We start from the raw sequence: 21,412 nt of genomic DNA, 5'->3' as shown, positions 1-21,412 counted from the left end.
GTACTCAGACACGCTCAACTGTCTGGGGCTCTGCTCAAAGAACATCGGCGCTCTTACACCAAGCAGATTGCCCCTATACTGAAAATATATAATGCTAAAATTTCAGCATCGGTATTTTACGGGGCGGAATTATGTGGCTTTTAACAATCTATCTGCACTCTCGTCCTCGCGAAATAAATTTTTGCGGTCTATTATGAGCTAACCCCAGTCTACTCCTCAATTACCCCTTTATTACGATCTGGAAAGCCAGTTTTTGGAGGATGTGGCCAGTTTTAGACCAGTGGGGTACTGGAGGAGGCTTTGGGTTACCGAGGAGCTTACAGAGTACGCCCATGCTCTTTTGGAGGTCAGGGATGCAGATGGTGCGGGGAAAATTCTGTGGTTGAAGCAGATTAGGTCAATATTGTGTCACCTGGGGCTGAAACTGTTTGGCAAAATCCAACCAGTGCCCCATTTCAGACCCGCAAAGAACTAAAGGGGCTATATTAGAATATGGTTAAGCGATTTTCGTCTGACGAGTAACTCGCTGTCCAGGGCCTTTTTAGAGACTAAACCTGTACCCGTTTATGAAAAGTATTGGGACCTTATAACAGTTCCCTGTGATAGGAAATGGTACCACCAATTTAGGATAGGCACACTTCCTATGAAATCATTTACAAGTAAATGGGGTACTGGCTCAAGCATGGAATGCCCGTTTTGTCCTTCACAGGTGGAATCTATAGGCCATGTTTTTTTTATCTGCCCAGTCTACAGGAATTTGAGGCATAAATGGCTAAAGCCAACTTGTCAACTGTTGGGAATCACCTCAGGTACTGAAGCCTTAAGGATTTTAAAAACGGATGGGAACTATCTAAGTATAATCGCTATCTCTCAATTATTACATGGAATGTGGATACTTCGTGCTTATGGTTTGAATAACTAATGAATTTGAGATGTGATTATATCAATTGTTTTATTGAACCTGTTATTTGCACGGTGGTTTTATCATGGATGTTATTGTTTTAATATGGATTTTATATTAATTTATTGTACTATTTATGTACTGAATATGCAACATTAAATCATATCATGGGGATCTTGTATCTTGCAATTTTAAGGATGAATTTAATGTTTTATGGTTGTTTTAAATATAAATGTCTCATGATTTTGAAATCGAATAAAGATTAATTTGACTTGACTTGAAAGGTCAGACCTAATATGGAGCACCTTATGTCAATGCTAATTTTCACTCCACTGTTACTTGGCAGATCTAGGGGCTGTCTGTTCCGTAATTGCTTTATTGAGATTATTAATCTTTCGAAAGCTCTCTGCCTTTAGACAGCATAAGATTATGGAGAGTCTCGATTTTGATTACATCCCTTCAAGTATCAATCTGTCAAACTGTGATTACTCTGTAATGGATCACACTATCTACAAGTCGACTTTTCTTTGTGATCTATTGATTCCTTTGCTGCTAGATATCAAATCACTTTGCTAATTTTAAAAATCTGTTTATACTTTGTTTTTTATATAGCATGTGTTTCTAATTCCTGTAAATAACTACGGTTACTACTAACTAGTTCTTGTTAGTTGGTACTCAGTTTACTGAACTCAAAACAATAGCATTTCAGTTGACTTTTCCTGGACTCAAATTGTGCTATGCAGATATTGGTGTTCCCTTAGCTAGTTTGATGCAGTGTCATTTTTTCTTCTCATTCGCCACAGTTTGTATTCTGAGTCTGTGTGCTAGCCTTCTGTACAAATGGGAGCCTCAGTGCCTGATAGCAGTCAGTACATAAAACTGTTCTATTGACATCTGCAGCTTAGAACAGTAGGCTAGAGGTTACCTCTATTTTTACCTGTTGAGTTCAGGTAGTGTAAACTATCTTGCTTTCCCTAAAAGGAGGAACTTTGTTGTATAAATGACTTTAGGTTGGTAGTCTTACTTTTTCTCCCCCCCCCCAAAAAAAACCTCTAAGTTGGATCGGTTACATCAAGAGAAGTCTTGATTACTAAAAACCTATATGGATGGTGAAGGCTTGTTTTGGACTTGCTGTGGACCACAAGGCATTATTGGGTAAAGGGCAAAACTTCTGAGTTTTTGGGAAAATCTAGAGACACACCCTATTAGGCTAGTCAAATCTGTCTTTAGTGCACCAGTAACTTAGTTTCTAAATTCAGATCTAATGTGACCTGCAGCTATACCACAACATCTTGGAGCCCAATTCCACTTTTAATAACCGCAAATAATTAACCATAGCCTGGTGTATGGCTTCCTGCTCAGTGGCCCTGCCACCTGCACTCCCGTCTCTCACTTTTACCACAGAGCTTCTACTTCTTGCTTTACAAAATTTAATTTGTCAAATATATATTTTTTAACTATTTTTATTGATGACCAAGTCCTACATCTCTACATCCTATTATTGTAATATAAACCACTGAAAAAATTAGGTGGACATCTCAATTGTTACTTTTGCACAACACGTACATGCATAGTTATTCTGTTGCATTGACTGATTGCTTCCTGTTCATATAAGGTCTATCAGTTAGCAGTGTGGTACATGTGTCCCCTTTACGAATTCCACCTCCCTCACACATGCTCACACTTCCTACGGCAGCCCCGATTTTCAGCCAGCATGCACCAATCAAAGTGCTACCCATATCTTTTGTTAACTCTTTAAACCCGTCTCCTCATATTTTTAAGAGGCAGCACTTTGTATCCGGCTCAAACCTTTTCTCCAGTACCTCCCCCAAGCAATTGACCCTTTCCCAGTATTTTTTAATGGAGACACATTCCCATATTGTGTGAAAAAATGAGTCTTCCCTAAGGTTCATTTTGGCCAGCATCTGACGAATACATTCAATGTAAAATTTTAAGCTGTATTAGTCTAATCCTGGATGAGCTCGCCTCCTCCCGCGGGGATGTCATCGCCTCTTGCCAGTCCTCTTCATCCAACTCTCCCACAGGATATATGATGTTACAACGCGGACTGTTACAACGCATACCGTTACAACGCGGATTTTACAACGCGGATACTGTAACAACGCATGTATTTACAACGCATTTTTTTACAACGCAGGTACCTTTACAACGCAGACCATTACAACGTAAGTATTGGTAAGTATATATTAATATTAATATTATAATAGTAAATTAATTTTTAAAAATATAATTTAATGTAATTTTAATTAATTTAATTTCAGTTAATTAATTTAAATTAAAATTAATATTACTTTATTTTTACCCTGTACCCCTGTACCCCAGAAACTCATCACTGACCCTCAACCCCAAAAATAAATTAAAGTAATTTTATTAAATTTAATTTAAATTAATTATTGTAAATTAAAAAGAATTTACCTTTATTTTTACCCTGTACCCCAAAAACTCAAAACTGACCCTCAACCCCAAAAATAATGTAATTTAATTTATTTTCTATTAAATAATTTAATTTAAAATTAATTTTAATTTATTTTTACCCTGTACCCCAAAAACTGAAAACTGACCGTGAACCCTAAAAATACCCCTTTACCCAAAAACTGAAAACTGACCCTGAACCCTAAAAATACCCCTTTACCCAAAAACTGAAAACTGACCCTGAACCCTAAAAATACCCCTTTACCCAAAAACTGAAAACTGACCCTAAACCCTAAAAATACCCCTTTACCCAAAAACTGAAAACTGACCCTGAACCCTAAAAATACCCCTTTACCCAAAAACTGAAAACTGACCCTGAACCCTAAAAATACCCCTTTACCCAAAAACTGAAAACTGACCCTGAATCCTAAAAATACCCCTTTACCCAAAAACTGAAAACTGACCCTGAACCCTAAAAATACCCCTTTACCTAAAAACTGAAAACTGACCCTGAACCCTAAAAATACCCCTTTACCCAAAAACTGAAAACTGACCCTGAACCCTAAAAATACCCCTTTACCCAAAAACTGAAAACTGACCCTGAACCCTAAAAATACCCCTTTACCCAAAAACTGAAAACTGACCCTGAACCCTAAAAATACCCCTTTACCCAAAAACTGAAAACTGACCCTGAACCCTAAAAATACCCCTTTACCCAAAAACTGAAAACTGACCCTGAACCCTAAAAATACCCCTTTACCCAAAAACTGAAAACGGACCCTAAACCCTAAAAATACCCCTTTTCCCAAAAACTAAAAACTGACCCTGAACACTAAAAATACCCCTTTACCCTAAAACCCAAAACTGACCCTAAACCCTAAAAATACCCCTTTACCCCAAACATATAACATTTAAAATATAACTATATACTTACCAATACTTACGTTGTAATGGTATGCGTTGTAAAGGTACCTGCGTTGTAAAAAAATGCGTTGTAAAAACATGAGTTGTAACAGTATCTGCGTTGTAATAGATGCGTTGTAATAGTAGTGCGTTGTAAAAAATGCGTTGTAACAGGTGCATACCCTCCCACATCTCGAGACCAAAAGTCTCTAGGGGAGAGGAGGGGGTATAGTATCTGCGCATTTTGAAGTCCAAGCCCCCCCCCCTTGTTGTGCCACCCCCTCACCAATTTCTGCATAGTAATTCGGGGTGGTTTCCCTACCCATAGAAGCTCCCTCTGTTCACTTTCAATAGATATAAAATAGGTTGGCATCGGGAATCGAGTGTTATGTAACACATAAAGGAAACGTGGGAGCGCCAATAATTTTAAGTAACTGTGCGCCCCAGTAAGGTTAGCAGGAGGGTTTTCCAGTGCTGTACCCCTTCTCAGGCGCTGAAATGGGGGTAGTCTATTTCGGCCGTAAAATTGCGCAGTCTGTGGTGATACTGATTCCCTGGTATCTGAATCAGTCTGTGGCAATTATCGCCTTAGTCTCTAGGAAGAGGGGTGTTTCACCTCTTAGTACAAAGACTATGGACTTGGTTCAATTGTCTAGTTGGAGTACTTCCCAAAATTGTTGAATATATTTATTACTCTTTGTATCGAGGATTTTGGTGAGGCGAGGTACAGAAGTATGTCATCCGCATGGAGAGATATCCGGTCTTCCCGATCTTCTGTCCATTGAAGCCCCCTTATCAGGGGGTCTCTGCGAATCCATGTTGCAAGGGGTTCCCACACTAAAGCAAAAATCAAAGGTGACAGGGGGCAACCCTGTCGCGTTCCCCTTTGAAAGGGAAAGGATTAGGAGAATTTCCAGTTCAACACCTGCGCTAGGGGTTCACTATAGAGGAGTTTAAGCCAAGCAACAAAGTTGGGACTGTAGGAAGGTGGATACCTGACTATGGTTACCCCAGATTTTTTGCCTAGTGTTTAGCTGGTTTTCGACTGTTGGCCTGAGATCCTGCTAATCAGGGCCCCAGGCTATCTGCTCTCTGTAAAATGGACTCCATGTACCTTAGGTACACCTCCAATTGGATATTGGGTCACCTTAGCCACTGTACAGTGTACTATAGGTACCCAGGGCATAGGTGCATCCAAGGCCTACCAGGGGCTGCAGCATCTTTTGCCACCCCTGGCTGGCTATCCAAACTGACACAACTGGCTGATCACTCAGCTGGGGCAAGGTGGTGTAATCACCCCTTTCTTAGATATAGTATACCTACATCTAAACCTATATCTGGACACATATACACCTATAAGTCACTCCTATGGCAGGCCTTAACAATCCTGGAGGCAGAGTGCTTGGTTTTATGTGAGATGGTGCTCTAGCATGAGCTGAGCCTGTCTGCAGCTTTCGGAACCATGTCCCTTAGCCGTTCTGGGATATTGCCATACCATATACTCTTAAGTGCATTATAATCCTCGCTGTTACTTGCTAACTTTGGTTTGGCTTTATCAAAACATGTCGTGTAAGGTGTCATACGCTTTGGAATACTACCCCCTCGCCAGTTCTGGCGGCGGGGGTAGCATTCCACCCTTCTAGAGGGGGAGGACATGTTACTTTGCTTAAACGCGGTTAAATCTAACCAGAGCATCCCAAAATGGATGCTGCTGCCACAGACACAAGTCTGGCCTCCTGCTGCTGACCGAAACTCCGGCAGGGAAGGCCTGGACAAATTGTATCCTGTCACAGGGAGGTGCTACACCTCCCCAGACAGGAGATAGTGGATTGGGGCAGGGTGGGCTGAATGAAACTAGACACTGCCTGGGGCACACAAGGTGTCCCATGCAAAGTCCAGTTCAAACCGGTGCTGGGGCTCTCCAGCCCCTGCTCTGGCGCGAAACTGGACAAAGGGAAAGGGGTGTAACCACCCCCTTCCTGGGTCCCACCCATAGGAGGGACCTAGCAGGTGATCCAGCTCCTTGATTTGGAATAAAGGTAGGAGCTGTGCCAATGCAAACAAGATCATCCTGACTGAAACTTTGAAACTAAACTCTGGACCCTTCGACATCCTACTCAACGTAGAAGACTGAAGAATCTCCCTTGTGGTCAAGGAGTGGCCACTCTGTGCAAGCAGGCACCATCAGCGCATCGAGACTTCCTTTGTGGTTGCTCCCGCCGGATCTCGAACGACAGACCGACGAGACCTGTACTCCCAGACTTCCAACAGCCTTATCCACAGTCCTAGCAAAGCTTAGACCCGTGGAGGCGACGTGAGACATGGGACCGGCCACCTTGAAAAGTCGGCGAAGTGCTTCCTGTGCAGCTCCCGAGGCTCCCTCGACGCTGTGCTTTGGGGTTTGAGAAGCCCCAGCCCTGAGCAGCCTGTGCTCCAAAGATAACCCCTCCACACTCAGAGTGCTGCGTGGGGCCCTTTTGCACTTTTCCTGCTCGACGCGTTGTCCGGTCACTTGCCCGTTGGCTAGTGGCCTCTGTGACGACGATCCATCGAAACTACACTGCTGGTCTGGTTGCTCCAGACTGGCCCCAGCTCCCCTGAAAAGGAGCCACCGATCTGACCTTCCCGATCCAGAAGACAGTCCTGCGTGGGTTGCATTTGCCAAGGCTTGGTGACTCCGATTCGAGAACAGACACCGCCGACAGAAAGAGCCTTCATGGGACAGCTCGTGTTCACCAGCTGGTCATCCTCGATCCTTCCTGGTCCACGTGGCAGCGGAGACAAACTACTCGACAGCTCCTGATCGCATCCCGACATTACTTGGTTCCGTCCTGGTCACTGGCTAGTGACCCAGACTCTGTCCCCTCTGCTTTCAGGTACTCTACATCTTCGATCCACCCTTGGATCCAACCGGACTCTTCTCTCCTGGCGCCTGCAGCATCTTTTCCTCCAGGCTCCATAGAACTTCACGAAGAAACCAAACTCACTTTGGCACCTATGCACCCGCTTCCTGTGGGTGAGGTAACGAGGGTACTCCGGTGCCCCTGTAGTGATTTACATCCCTATTGTCCTAGTTTCAAGTGGCTAAGTTCTAGTCCAGTCTGAAGTCTCCTAAACATAACTTTCAGATTTTTACGCATCATTGACTTGTATGGTAAACGCGGTTGCCTATAGACACTCCACCCGCATTATTATTATTATTATATTTCTTATGTAGCGCCAGAATCGACCCCCGAAGGGGTATCTCCGCGCTTGCCTCGGGAACCCGTCCTGGTTTTTCCCTGTGAGATAGCCCCTACAGGGCATCCCCAATGTGAAAGCCAGGCATCCCGCCGCGGGGGGGCCGTTGTGGAGATTAAGCAAGCTTAATGCCCAGAGTTGCAGAGTGTGAACCCATGATTAGGTCAGGCACCGAAGCGAGAATTATCGAGTCCATGGACATTTTGAGCTCAAGACCCTGCCGCGTCGGGAATTGAACCCTGGTCCTGGGTCTGACCTCTGCTTCAGGGTCTGCCTGCTCTAACCAGTGAGCCACACTTCTCCACATCCTGTGGACCTCCTATGTCCTAACCTTCGTTAGCCCAGTGTAGGCCCAGCGATTCCCAAGGCCCTAGACCTGTTCATTTTTCGTGACGTGGTACTTATACCACTTTCTTAATATATGGTTTGAGTGGCCACCTGGCCTATCCATAATTGTGCAGCTTATTGTATGTTATACTGTGTTCTTTGTTTAACGCTTGTGCTTCTGTGCTCATAAAGAGTATAGGGGATTATTCTAGAAATAAATACATATATTTTGTAATTTATAACTTTTGTAGTGTCCTTTCATTTGGTATTTGAAAGGATTGCATATGGTAAAACAGCTGGCTTCACATGCCCTCTTGAGTTTATCCTCAGACTGCTTTTGTCCATGCTACCCCTAGGATAGCTGGTCTATAAGGTTGACTTACAACCAATCACCATAAGTAGTTTGGACTGGTGCAAGGTGCTCACTAGAATAGTGATCATCATATACCAGGCCAACTTCTCACAGGGACCAAAACCCAATCTCTTCAGAACTGCAAATAAATACCGCCATTCAATGGTGTTGAATGCCATTTTGGCATCTAGGGAAATTACTACTACGTCTTCCCATCATTTGTTTTTGCCTCAGAACTGTACGGAAACGGCGCAAGATAAGTCCCATGGCATGGAGCCATATTAATTCGGATGCACCAGCTTCGTAACGACCTGCAAAAGATGCATGTTAAGTACAGTGGCAAGGATTTTTGCCTACGCCTTTAATAAGGAGATATGAGGAACAATTGCTTCGTGGTTTGCCTTCTTTATGGATGACCACAATCGTGGCCAATAGCTGGTCAATAGGAAGTTTACCTCATCCGACTCTCCACATACATGTCCCTTAAGTGTGCGGCTATCGTATTAGTTGCCAACTTAAATTTCTAAGGGAAGGCCGTTTGGTCCATTTGCCTTACCTGACCTAAGTCCTCGAATTGCCTGTGCTACCTCCTCCTGTGTATGTCCCCCTCTAATGACTTGGTCTTCAGTGGTTAGGGATGGGAGAAACATTTCTTGTAGAAATTCTTTTGAGTCTGCTTCCGTTGGGGTACCATTTAAAAAATAAATATATGTACGTTTTATATAGCGCTAGCTAGACCCGGGGGTATCAGTGCTTTACAGAGTCAAGAGCCAGGGTATAATCCAGTTACTTCGTAAATGACCCACAGCAAACTAGGATCAAGTACCAACAAACAGTAAATACACAAGGAAATATTAGGCAAAGCAGATGGAATACTATATTAATACTGACTGCAGTTTGGGCCTGAGGGCGGTAACTGTTTAAAGGGCAAGTCACTCGTTTGGGTCCAGGGAGAGGAATACCTTCAAGGTAGATAGGCAGCATCAGAAATAAAAACAGTCAGCAGATTAACAGGTTAAAAAGGAGACCAATGTGACTGAGGTCCAGAGATTGTTCAGGTGTTCCAGTATTTGTTGAGGAGATGGCGTTTTAAGTCTCTTTTTCAGCAAGTGAAGGATGAGTTGCATTGTAAGTCTCTCTGGAGAGTTCCATATGCTGGTGGCGTTACACGAGAACGAGCAAGACTGGATAGATTTTTTTTTAGTTCAGGAGGGACGAGAAGTGTGCTGGAGCTTCTCAGTGATCTTGTACTTCCTGCCTTGAGTTTATCTAAATATTCCATGGTGTGGGTGTGAATGGCTTTGTGGGTGATACAGGCAGTCTTGAAATTGCATCTTCCTTCTATAGGAAGCTGTTGAAGGATCTAGAGTGTAGGCGTGAGGTGATCATACTGGTTGATATCTGTAATGAGCCTGGCTCATGTTTAGAACTGATCTGAGGGGAGTGAGGTGTGATTTCGGGGTCTCTGAGGATGGCATTCCCGTTGTCCACTTTGGAGAGGACCAGAGATTGAACGACCCTTTGGAAAACATACGGGGAAATTAATGGTTTGTTTAAAAAAATTTTTTTTTAAAAATTTGAAAGTGTTTGTGTGTAAATTGTTCCTGTGGCTGAGTTTTTGATTTGCTCCTTCATTGACAGGTCATTATCCAGGGTGAATCCTAGGGATTTAGCTGAATTTGAGAGTACAGTTTAGAGCCTTCAGGTCAGTGATCCAGTCTTTGATAGGGAGGTGGTTATTTTTGGGGGTGAACAAGATAATTTCAATTTTGGTGGGCTTTAATTTTAGATGGTTAGCGTTGAAACCACGATTGAATATTACACAATGTAACATTGAGATGTAGAATGTCGCTAGGCGATTTAATTATGTAGTATAGTTCTGGGTCATCTGCATAGAGGTGGAATTTGATTCCAGCTTGCTTCAAGAAGATAGAAAGGGGTTCCATGAAGAGATTGAACAGTGACTGGGAGGAGATTGAGCCCTGTGGTACACCAAGAGACCAGTGTGGGTTTTTAGAGGCAAGACTTGATTTTGACTTGTGCTCGGTGTTGAAGGTAAGAAGTGAACCATTTTAAAACAGTGGCATTTATACTGGAACGGAACTTCAAGGATTCCAGCAATGCTGTGTGGTTTACAGTGTCGAAGGCTGCTGATAGGTCAAGTAGGATAAGTAAGCATGCATCACCATCATCTAAGGATCTATGGATGTCATCTGTGATATTAAGCATGGCCGTTTCTGTGCTAGAGCCTTTTCTGAACACTAATTGGAAGGAGGCAAGTAAGTTGGAGTCCTCAATATGTCTGAGTTGTAGTAATACACATTTTTCCATAGCTTTGGATAGGAGCGGGAGCTTGGAGATGGGTCTGAAGTTGCTTAGATCATTTGGGCCAGCCTTGGGATTCTTGGGAATGGGTGTGATTTTATCCTAGTTGAAGGGACTCTGGAACACAACCCGAGGCAAGAGAGGAGTTGATGATTTTTGTCCAATATGGAGCAATAATGTGGTTAAGGTTGTTACCATTTTGGTAGGGAGGGGGATCTTTGGTGTGGGAGGAGGGCTTTAGTTTTGCAATAATATTGAAAACAACCTCAAGATCTGTCATTGGTTTGAAAATCGACAATTTGGGGTTGTTTTTCAATTGGATGCAGAAATGGTTGCTGTTCCACTAGGATCAATTTTGTCTTTGACGCGGTCCAAAGGAGTGATTGAGTTAGTGTCCGGTGTGTCGGAGCAGATAGGTGTTATGGAGGGTGGCGTTGAAACTTTCAGGAAAGATTGATCAATTTTTATTTGTCAGTGAAGAAACTGGCAATTTCTTCACATCGTTTATAAGAGGCTATGATTTCATGTGTGGAGGGGGGGGGAGAGTGGTTTGTTTGACTATGCTAAAGAGTTCTCTGGGCCTATTCTTTGCATGGTCCAGTTGATTGCGGAAGGAGGCTTTTTCTTTGTATTTCAACCTTGCTATTTTGAGTAGATTAAGTTGTACTGAGGATGGGTTTCGCCTCCAGGCTCTTTCAGCTTGCCTCAGAAGTCTTCTGTCGTTAAGATCCGAGGTAAACCAAGATTTTGATTGAGTCTATCTTTGTTGTTTTAGTTTGAGAGGTGCAATTAGGTTGAGGGCTTCCGTAATCGCAGTGTTGAAGTGGGTGGTCAGGTCATTAACGTTATGCGAGGAAGGGGGACATTGTAGTTTGCAGATCTTGGATTCAAGGTTTGTGAGAGGGATTTGTTTGAGGTTTCTGGTTCAGTGTTTGGGTTTGATGGAGTCTAAGTGTGGTTTGATGGAGGTCTAGATGTTGAACAGTATGAGATGGTCTGAATAGTCTATGGGTAGGATGGCGTTAGGGAGACTGATTCACTGTTTGTGATAATCACGTCCAGCGTAGCGCCTTTGCTATGTGCTTGTTTATTGCAGAGTTGCTTTAGGTCCATTTCTAGAAGGTTCATTTGGCACTTGATTGTGTGGTTGACGAGGTTGTTCCAGTGGAAGTTAAAATCTCCCAGACACACATCCTTCTGTCTGTTAAGGAGAACAGAATTAAAAGGTCCAATGACATTTCAGCGAAAAGGGTGCAGTTACCAGGAGGGTGATGGATGGTGTGTAGTTTGATAGGTGGGGAACCATTTCCTTTAACTTAGACGCAGAGGTACTCTAATGTTGAGTACTCAGCCTTATTTAGTAAGGTTAGAGGGATGTCCGCTTTGTGGATAATGGCTAGGCCTCCACCTGTTCTTTCTAGTCTGTCTTGTCTTATGATGGAGTAGCCTGGAGGGCTTAGCAGATCAAGTATGGCATTTGAGTGATCGAGCCAGGTCTCCGTAAGGAATGCAGTATCAATTCCCTCACTGAGTACGGTTTCAGCGATATCTCTAGCGTGTTGGGCTGCCGATCTGCAGTTAACAGGCATGCAGGGTAAAGGGGCAGGAATGTCTTTGGCAAGTTGAAGTCGGAATGGTGGTGAGTTGCGTAGGAGTCAAGGGCGAGTCAGAGGTTACATGGGATCTATTTATGCCTACTAGTACAGGGATGGTGTGGGGGAGATTATGTGACCTGGTCTGTGCTGTGGCTGCCTATCTGCAATTTGCAAACATGCGAGGTAGCAGGGATAGTCTATTGTAAATTGTAAGGGCTTGATCGTGATGAGTTGGGCAGGGAGTCTGGGTGGGTTAGAAATAACAGGAGTTGTATTTATGCCCATTATTACTGGAATTGAGGAGGAAGAGGTTAGAACATTGGTCTGTTATTTAGATGGGTAGGATTTGTTAAGATCCACAGCTTCTCGTATATAGGGCAGAGAGGACGACTGGGCCTTTGGGCCAGTCTGCACAGTGGAGTGGAGGGCCAGGGGGGGCCTTGTAAGGCCGACAGTGTGCCTACGTGAGGATGCCGTTGTCGACTCTTTGGAGGGAGGGCAAGTAGGGAAGGTCTGAATTGCAAGGTCCTGTCTCAGGTGTGCTAGTTCAGCTGCTCAAGAGTATTTTTTGTTCAATAAGTTGGTGAATCTGAGTGAGTGATTGATGTGATCCAAGTAGTTGATGGGGGGGGAGATATGGCAAATTCTGTGCCTGTGGGTGCCAAGGTAGTTAAACAATTAGTGTGATGAATGCCGTTGGGTGAAGCATTCCCAGATCTGCCGTAATGTGGTTGTGTGTAGGTGTAGACAGAGGGGAAGACTTGACGGTGCGCAAATTACTGTTTTGCAGCGTGAATCTTTCTGGATTCACTATGCTGTGCATATTCCGCGGTCTTGTGGTTGGGTCCGGATTCGTAGTCTTTTCTTTGTTTTTTTTTTTTTCGTCGCCCAGGTGGGCGTCGGCGTCACCCCTCCTTGGGTGTATTTCCGGTGACGTCGGCATGCTTCCTGCGGAAGCTCCCACCCTTGGGCGCCATCTTCAGATTCTTTTTTCCGCGGTCGGGTCTGGATCGTTCCCGTTGGAAAAGATTGAAATTGGAGAAGATATCGAAAGAAGAAGACTACAGAAGACTTCGCCGACCACTGACTAGCGAAAGGAAGGAGAAATCATCGAGAACTTGCACGATAGTCGACGTCCACGCGGCCAGGGAGGCCTGAACACTCTATGATGGACAACACGCCGTTCAAGTTCTGCCCTAACTGCCACCACAAGTACGCGCAGAAAGACCAACACCCGGTTTGCAACCTTTGCCTACCGGTAGACCACAGAAGCGAGGACTGCAACGCCTGCTCCGCCTTCGCCCCGAAGACCCTTCGTGTGAGGAAGAGCCAGAGGGTAGCGCACGCCACCCTCCAAGGAAAAGCCCCAACGCCATCGCTCTACGAGCTGGGGATGTCCTCGGAGGAAGAGGACAACACTGCAGCCGAAGACGACAGCAACACGGTCGTAGAGACCGATTACACGAAGACATCTGATAAGGTAGGAGACTCGTCGTTCCCCAAGAACACGAGAGACTCTGAGTCTTGAAAAAACGAGGGCAAGACCCCGAAAGCGCAGACGCAGAGACACCTGGCGTCCGCGGCTACCCACAGACCCAGCGGATCCTCTGAGGAGTCCCTGGCACCGAGAGCTGTTGAACAGCAGAAATCGTCGAAGATCGTCCCCGAAAAGGACCGATCGACGTCGAGGGAGAAAGACCCTAAAGCCCTGACGCCGTCCAGGGACCCGAAACCCAGTTAGACGTCCAAGTCCTCGACACCGAAAATCTCGCAGCCGAGCCAGGCGACGAAGAGGGGCCGAACAATCCGGCGCGGACCACGCGGCCGAGATGGAAAAGAAAAGACGGCGACCAGAAGCCGAAATGGAAAACATCTTGCAACGGAAAAAAGATTTCGACGCCAAGATGAGATCCTTCACGATTCCCCACAAGACCAAGCCACCCGTGCTAGAACTGGTCGAGGAGGAAGACTAACACGTCGAGGAACATGAGCCTGGCGCCGAAATGGTCGACGACCAGGAAGAGGACGAGAATCCCTACGAGACTTACAGCTATGAGGAGGAAGAGGACAGCAGGTTGAACGCAGAGTCGGCCACCTCTGACCCGCAGGAGGAGGATTACCTGGATGTCGACACCGAGAGCCCGGAAGAGGCGGTCGACACATACCCCTCGAGGCCATCGCCGCCGGAGGACATCGGGGCCTACAACTCGGTGATAAGGTCTGCGGCAGCAGCTTTCAAACTCAAGCTCGACGAGGAGAAGCAGAAAGCGGACTTTCTTCTCGAGACATTACTCCCCACGCAAACAAGGAGCCAGTATCTACCTATGCTCGACAGCGTCTTGGCGCAGGGGATGGAAGCATTCAGGGAGCCCGCAACATGCAAGGCAGTCACTCCCAGAACGGAAAAGAAGTACAAGCATTCTTCAAAGGACCCAGCCTACCTTTGAGGCGTGGTCTCGGCTGACTCCATCACGGCCACAGCAAGGAAGAGGGCTAACGTGGCCACTACTTCTGGACCACCTCCTGATAAGGAGAGCAAAAGGATGGACTTAGTGGGCAGAAGGATCGAACGGAATGCCGCGACCCAATGGCGCATGGCTAATTCCAATGCCCTCATAAACAGGCACATGTACCAGATCATGGAGGAGCTAGGAAAACTGGTGAAAGACCTGCCCCAGGAGGCCAGGCAGAAGGCCGAGAAACTGGTGGAAGACTGGAAGAATGCGGCAAATTGTTGCCTCAAGACGGCCCTAGATGGAGCAGACACCTCCAGCAGGCTCATGATGATGGGTGTCACGGAAAGAAGACACGCATGGCTCAGAATCTCGGGCTTCAAGCCAGAGGTGCAACACAGCATCTTGAACACTCCGTTCAACGGCGAGACGCTGTTCGGGTCAACAGTTGACGAAAAACTCAGTCAACTAAAGAAAGACAATGAAACTGCACGATCCATGGGGGCTTTGCAGGTCAGAGGCAATAAGAGGGGCACCCAGTCACGGAGGCCCGGCGGAAGAGGTGGAAACCAGCCAGGTACTTCACACCAGGCTTTCCAACAGACGCACCAGGCGGACTCGCAGGCGCAACCAAGTCAGCAGAAGCAGTCCTGGCAGTACCAGTCAAGGGGCCAGTCCTTTCGAGGGAGAGGAAATGGACGAGGACAGCATAAAAGAGGGGGCCAGCAGCCCGCCTCTAAATGACTTCAAAGACATCAGTGTGCCCGCCCACAGAAAAGATCCCGGGGGCAGCACGTACAAAGGGCTCAGGACAAAATGGACAACTACCACCACATAACACCAGTGGGTGGAAGATTAAGATTCTACCTCCAGGAATGGAGAGAGATCACATCAGACAAATGGATACTAAACATCATCCAATTCGGGTACTGCATAGAATTGGAAGGGAGGCCAGCAAGCAGGAGACCAGAGAAAGCCACTAGCAAGCGAACAGCTACAGCGGCTTCAGGAAGAAGCAAAAGAGCTCCTACAAAAGGCCATAGAACGGGTTCCCTTCAAAGAAAGAAACAAGCGAATATACTCAACGTATTTCCTCGTGCCAAAGGTCTTCGAGACAATGAGACCCATTCTGGACCTTAGGTTCCTGAACACATTCATAACACAAAAATTCAAAATGACCTCCCTGCAGGAGGTGCTACCGCGATTGCAGATTGGAGACTTCATGGTCACGATAGACCTCAAGGACGCCTACCTGCACATACCAATGAACGTAAAGCACAAACATATGCTCAGGTTCACGGTCTGAGAAAGCCACTACCAGTTCACAACACTAGCCTTCGGCCTAAAATCAGCACCGAGGGTCTTCACAAAGTGCCTCGCGGCAGTCGCAGCGCACCTACGAAGGCAGGGAATACACGTATACCCTTACCTGGACGACTGGTTAGTGAAAGCAAACTCGTACCAGAAATGCAGGAAAGACGCACATACAGTGACGAGCACGCTGATAAACCTAGGGTTCTCCATCCATTGGAAAAAATAGTCAATGGAGCCGGAACAAGTAAAGATCTTCCTGGGGGCACAGATCAACACCTTACAGGGCAGGGTGTTCCCCAGCGACAAGAGAGCAAGGGCCCTGGTGAGGGAAACTCGCCTCTACCGGAAGGGACAAGCTCGGACAGTGAGGACTGCGAGCAAGATCTTGGGGATGATGGCATCATGCATCCACCTGGTACCAAATGTACGACTTCACATGAGACCCATCCAAGAATGGCTCCAGGAACAATGGTCACAAGCTTCAGGAAGTTGGGAGGATCTAGTGGTTGTGACGCACGCAGTGCAGAAGGAAATGGCATGGTGGACCACGGAGAACATAACAAAGGGAAAGCCTCTAACACCCCCAACACCAACAGTGACCATCACCACAGACGCATCCCTGAAGGGATGGGGCGCTCACATGGAGGAGCTCAAAGTGAGGGGTCTGTGGACACCAACAGATGCGACAAAGCTCATCAATTACCTAGAATTGAAAACCATCTTCCTTGCACTGAAAGCCTTCCAAACAAGACTGTACAAGCACAGGGTGTTGCTGCAGACAGACAACACCACCGTGATGTTCTACATCAACAAGTAGGGTGGAACACAGTCAACAATGCTTCCGACACTGGCGCAGGAGATGTGGAGATGGGCCATCCCCCTCAGGATAGACCTACTGGCCATACACCTACCGGGGAAGGAGAACATTCAGGCAGACTGGCTCAGCAGACAGACATCGGCATCCCACGAGTGGGAGCTCAATGCTCAGGAGACGAAGTGGTTGTTCAACAAGTGGGGAACACCATCAGTGGACCTGTTTGCAACACGCCAGAATGCCAAATGCTAAAGCTTCGCATCCAGACAACCCGAAGAGGGGTCCCTTGGGAATGCCCTATGGATAGATTGGTGCGGGACATTTGCTTACGATTTTCCCCCGATACCACTGATACAGAGTACTGAGCAAGTGCAGAGCGAGCAACATGACCCTGATACTGGTCGCACCACAGTGGGCCAGACAGACATGGTACTCGCAGATCATGGAGATGGCACAGAGTGCACCCCACAGATTCGGCAGAAGAAAAGACCTGCTCTCCATGCACAACGGAGAGGTACTGCACCCAGAGCCAGAGAGCCTGAGCCTAGTGGCGTGGCTCCTGAGGACATAGAATTCGCACACTTGAGGCTGCCAGAGAGCACCCTCAGGGTCCTTCGGGAGGCACGAAGGCCCAGCACACGGAAGTGCTACGTGGCAAAGTGGAAGAGATTCACAATATGGTGCAGGAAGGAAAGACTTCACAATAAAATGAAGGACTCCACAGTGCTAAAATACCTCACGCACTTACTGGAGAAAAAATTCAGCTCGTCCTCCTTAAGAGTCCACTTGGCAGCGATAGTCGCCTACAAAAGGGGTAAGAAGGGGTGGAAGTTTCTTCACGTCACAGGTTGTGAAGATATTCTTGGAAGGAGTGAAGAGGATCGCACCACCCAAGCGTGTCCCGCCACCGGCATGGAACTTGAACATAGTCCTGACGGAACTCATGAAGGAGCCCTTTGAACCACTCCACAAGGCCTCACTAGAAATGCTGACCATGAAGACGGCTTTCTTGGTTGCAATAACGTCCTTACGCAGAGTAAGCAAACTTCAAGCGCTAACGCTGCAGGAACCATACATACAAATACACAATGACAGGGTTGTGATGAGGACCAACCCACACTTCTTGCCAAAGGTGGTGTCCAAATTCCACATGAACCAGTCCATACAGATACCGAGTTTTTTCCAAAAACCAACAAATAGCGCAGAGCGAGCCCTACACACCTTAGACGCCAGAAGGGCGGTCATGCACTATATCGAGAGGACAAAGGGACACAGGAAGACAAAGCAGTTCTTCGTGTCATTCGCCAACAGTTTCATGGGAAAGGCTGTAACCAAGAACACTATTGCACGATGGATCGCGCAAACAATCCAACTCTGCCACAAACGGGCAGGGCAAGAACTAGCAGAGGGGCCACGTGCCCACTCCACTAGGAAAAAAGGTGCTACAATAGCCTTCCTGGCTAATACACCCATACAAGACATATGCCTGGCGGCAACATGGGCTTCGGTGCACACATTCACGAAGCACTACTGCGTGGATATTCAGATGAACAGAGAAGCACAAGTCGGACAAAAGGTGCTCCAGCACATATTTAAAAACCAAAGCTCATCTTCCACCCAGCCGCCACGGAAATGAGAAACCGCTACAAAATCTATGCACAGCATAGTGAATCCAGAAAGAATCACGCTGCAAAACGAATAGTTTCTTACCTGTCGGTGTAGTTTTGCAGCTTGATCTTTCTGGATTCACTAGCGAACCCACCCACCTCCGCCAGAAAGATGAGGCTGGAGAGAAAAGAGGTAGTCAAAAAAAAAAAAAAAACAGAAATGACTTTATATACAAAGCGGTTAAAAGAAGTTTCACTTACATAGAACATTGCCATCACTTCGGAGACGTAAAACACGGAAAAAAGAATCCGAAGATGGCACCCAAGGGTGGGAGCTTCCGCAGGAAGCATGCCGACGTCACCAGAAATACACCCAAGGAGGGGTGACGCTGACGCCCACCTGGGCGACGGAAAAAAAAAAAAACAAAGAAAAGACTACGAACCCGGACCCAACCACAAGACCGCGGAATATGCACAGCATAGTGAATCCAGAAAGATCAAGCTGCAAAACTACATCGACAGGTAAGAAACTATTCGTTATGAGAGTTTGGGGGGGGGCGGGCTGACTTCGAAGTTGAGTCTGGGGTTGATCCAGTGTTGGATATGTGAGTACTGTGAGGGAAGTGTCAGGCCTGTGTATAGGATGGAGATCTCTAGGCTATGTGGGAGGACAATGTCCTTAGGACTGGCATTGACAGTGAAGTCCGGGTATGGCTTAGGAGGACGGGGGTCAACTTTAGTCAGATTGGAGGAAGACGGGCTAATGAAATTACCCACTACCCTAGAGTTGTTCGCTTCTTCTGGGTAATTGCAGACTCGCTAGTTTGGGTGGGCACTGCAGATGTGATTATTGAGGACATAGATCGGGATGAGTGTTCGAGGGACTGCCATGGTTGGAGGTAGTGGTCCCAGACTGGTAGAGGGAAAAAAATTTACAACGAATACTGGCACACTTATAAGTACATACATGAGACAAAAAATGATGCACAAAGTTTTAATTCACCATGTACTGAAGACCATATTAAATGGTTATACATTAGGAAAAATACAAATAAGTGCCCATATGTAAAGGAAGGGGAGGTAAGGCGGGCAAAGGGGGGATATATAAGTGAAGATATACACACAATCTTATAATCATTGAAAAAAGGGAAAAACAATGTATACAATTAACTTCTACCACTAGCATGATGCATACAGCTGTTTCAGGAGTATGGTGTTCATAAAGTCTATTGTACTGATTTATACATTGTGTATGACCCTGGGATCAGGAGATCATTTAGAAAGAAAATATTTGTTGGGAAATTTAAAATAATTGTATATATTGTTTTTCCCTTTTTTCATCTAAGAATATAAGATTGTGTGTATATCTTTACTTATATATCACCCCCCTTTCCCCGCCTTACCTCCCCCTCCTTTACATATGGGCACTTATTTATGATAATTTTTTCACAATGTATTTTTCCTAATGTATAACCATTTAATATGGTCTTCAGTACATGGTGAATTAAAACCTTGTACATCATTTTTCGTCTCATGTATGTACTTATAAGTGTGCCAGTATTCGTTGTAAATTTCTTTTTCCCCTCTCCTAGTCTGGGACCACTGTCTAGAACGTTCACTTACCCAGGTCCCAGTGACTTTTATCGGTCGACCCTGTCTTCCGGCAGGGGGTAGCTTCAGGGGGCGAGGACGCACGTGTTAGTCAAGTTAAGGGAGAAGGCCGGCTTGTTCAGGGTTAGAGTATTGAGGAACTGGGGAGGGAGTTGTTCAGGGTATCTGGCCCTATTGTGAGTGCATTGAGAAAAGAAAGAAAGTGTCAAAGATGGTAAGGTGAGTAAGTGGCTTGAATGAGTATATTCCACGTTCTGAAGATGGATAGGTTAGTTTCTCCTGAAAAGATGGGGAGATGGACGTAGTCCATTTTATTCCATATGGTACTTTGACTGTTTTGGTGACTTGTAGGAGGAGGAAGATGTTTATCCATTCAGCTGGGCGTTTGGAGTTGAAAATAAAATAGTTTTCTTGGAGCTGTAGAGCATGCTATGGTAGGTACTGGCTATTAGTGTTTCAGGGTGCAGCTTTAGGAGCTTATTGTGTAGGTTCTTTTTTTGCGTACTTGGAGATATTTTTGGAATATGTGATGCTCCATGACTTTGGGCCATATCTGGCCAGAGGAGAGAGCAAAGGCTTGTGTAGGTACATTGCTATTGGAGTTCCTTGACTGAGCTTTGTGGAATTATTCAACATGGTTCGTATTGTGATTATTGTTCAAACATATCAGTCATATTTGCTTTGGGCTAATTTTAGATTCAAGCAACAAGGATATTAAGACGGTTCACCTGAGAGCCGGGACTATAATTGCAGAGGCACCAGTTGCAAGATGGTCGCTCCTTTTGGATACACAGAGGATGGTTCTTACCTTTCTGTTCAAGTAAAGGTAAAAATCGTGCAGATCCCTACTTTACTTTCTGTGCAGTTGTTAGCGTGCAAGTCCTATATCCGTTTTCAAAGCGCTGCTCAGGCCGCTATCTTGTAGAGGCAATCTTTTATTAGGGATAAAGATACGGTGGAGATGAAAATGCACCATTGCATGATGGCCGCTCTTAGGGTACAGAAGATAGTCTTACCTTTCTGTTCATGCAATGGACTTTACTTTCTGTGCATGGGCAGGAGAGCAAGTCGTTTCCATTAAGCTGCTCTGGCCACAATCTTGTAGAGGAAGCCTTTGTTTAAGGATGAAGTACACACTAGCGCAAAATTTGCCAATCAAAATTAGCTGCTGTGCAATAAAACTCCCCACACAATTCAGGCAACTCCCCACCCCCTGAGTGCACAGTTGTATATGGGGACCTTATCGTGTCAACACCACTTCACAAGGTTTTTTATCCAACCTCTCACCCCCCCGGCTCAATCAACAATGCAGCGATTAGGCAGAGAAGAAAACTCTGAATTATTCCCTCTCGCTTTTCCTAGCTCTATTGGGTGATTTCTGGTCGAGAGGCGAGCAGAAATGTTGAAGCTGTGGGCACTTGGGCAGGATGGGTAAGGAGGCCTGGTTTAATTAGGCCAGATCCAGGGCGAGAGCATCCCAGGCACAAGGCCGCTAAGGTGCTCACCTGTGGGCACTGTGCTGAGTCCGATCAGGCAG

General features: G+C 45.9%; 1 protein-coding gene across 1 annotated transcript in view; it reads left to right on the top strand.

The window, feature by feature from the left end:
• Positions 1-21,412, top strand: part of RNF10 (ring finger protein 10) — a 427,291-nt gene that overhangs the window by 56,596 nt on the left and 349,283 nt on the right. The window lies entirely within an intron of this gene.

Source organism: Lissotriton vulgaris, chromosome 11 (genome assembly GCF_964263255.1).
Source record: "Lissotriton vulgaris chromosome 11, aLisVul1.2, whole genome shotgun sequence".
Taxonomy (NCBI): Eukaryota; Metazoa; Chordata; class Amphibia; order Caudata; family Salamandridae; genus Lissotriton; species Lissotriton vulgaris.
The sequence above is the reverse complement of the archived record's forward strand: the minus strand, read 5'-3'. Positions and strand labels throughout refer to the sequence as shown.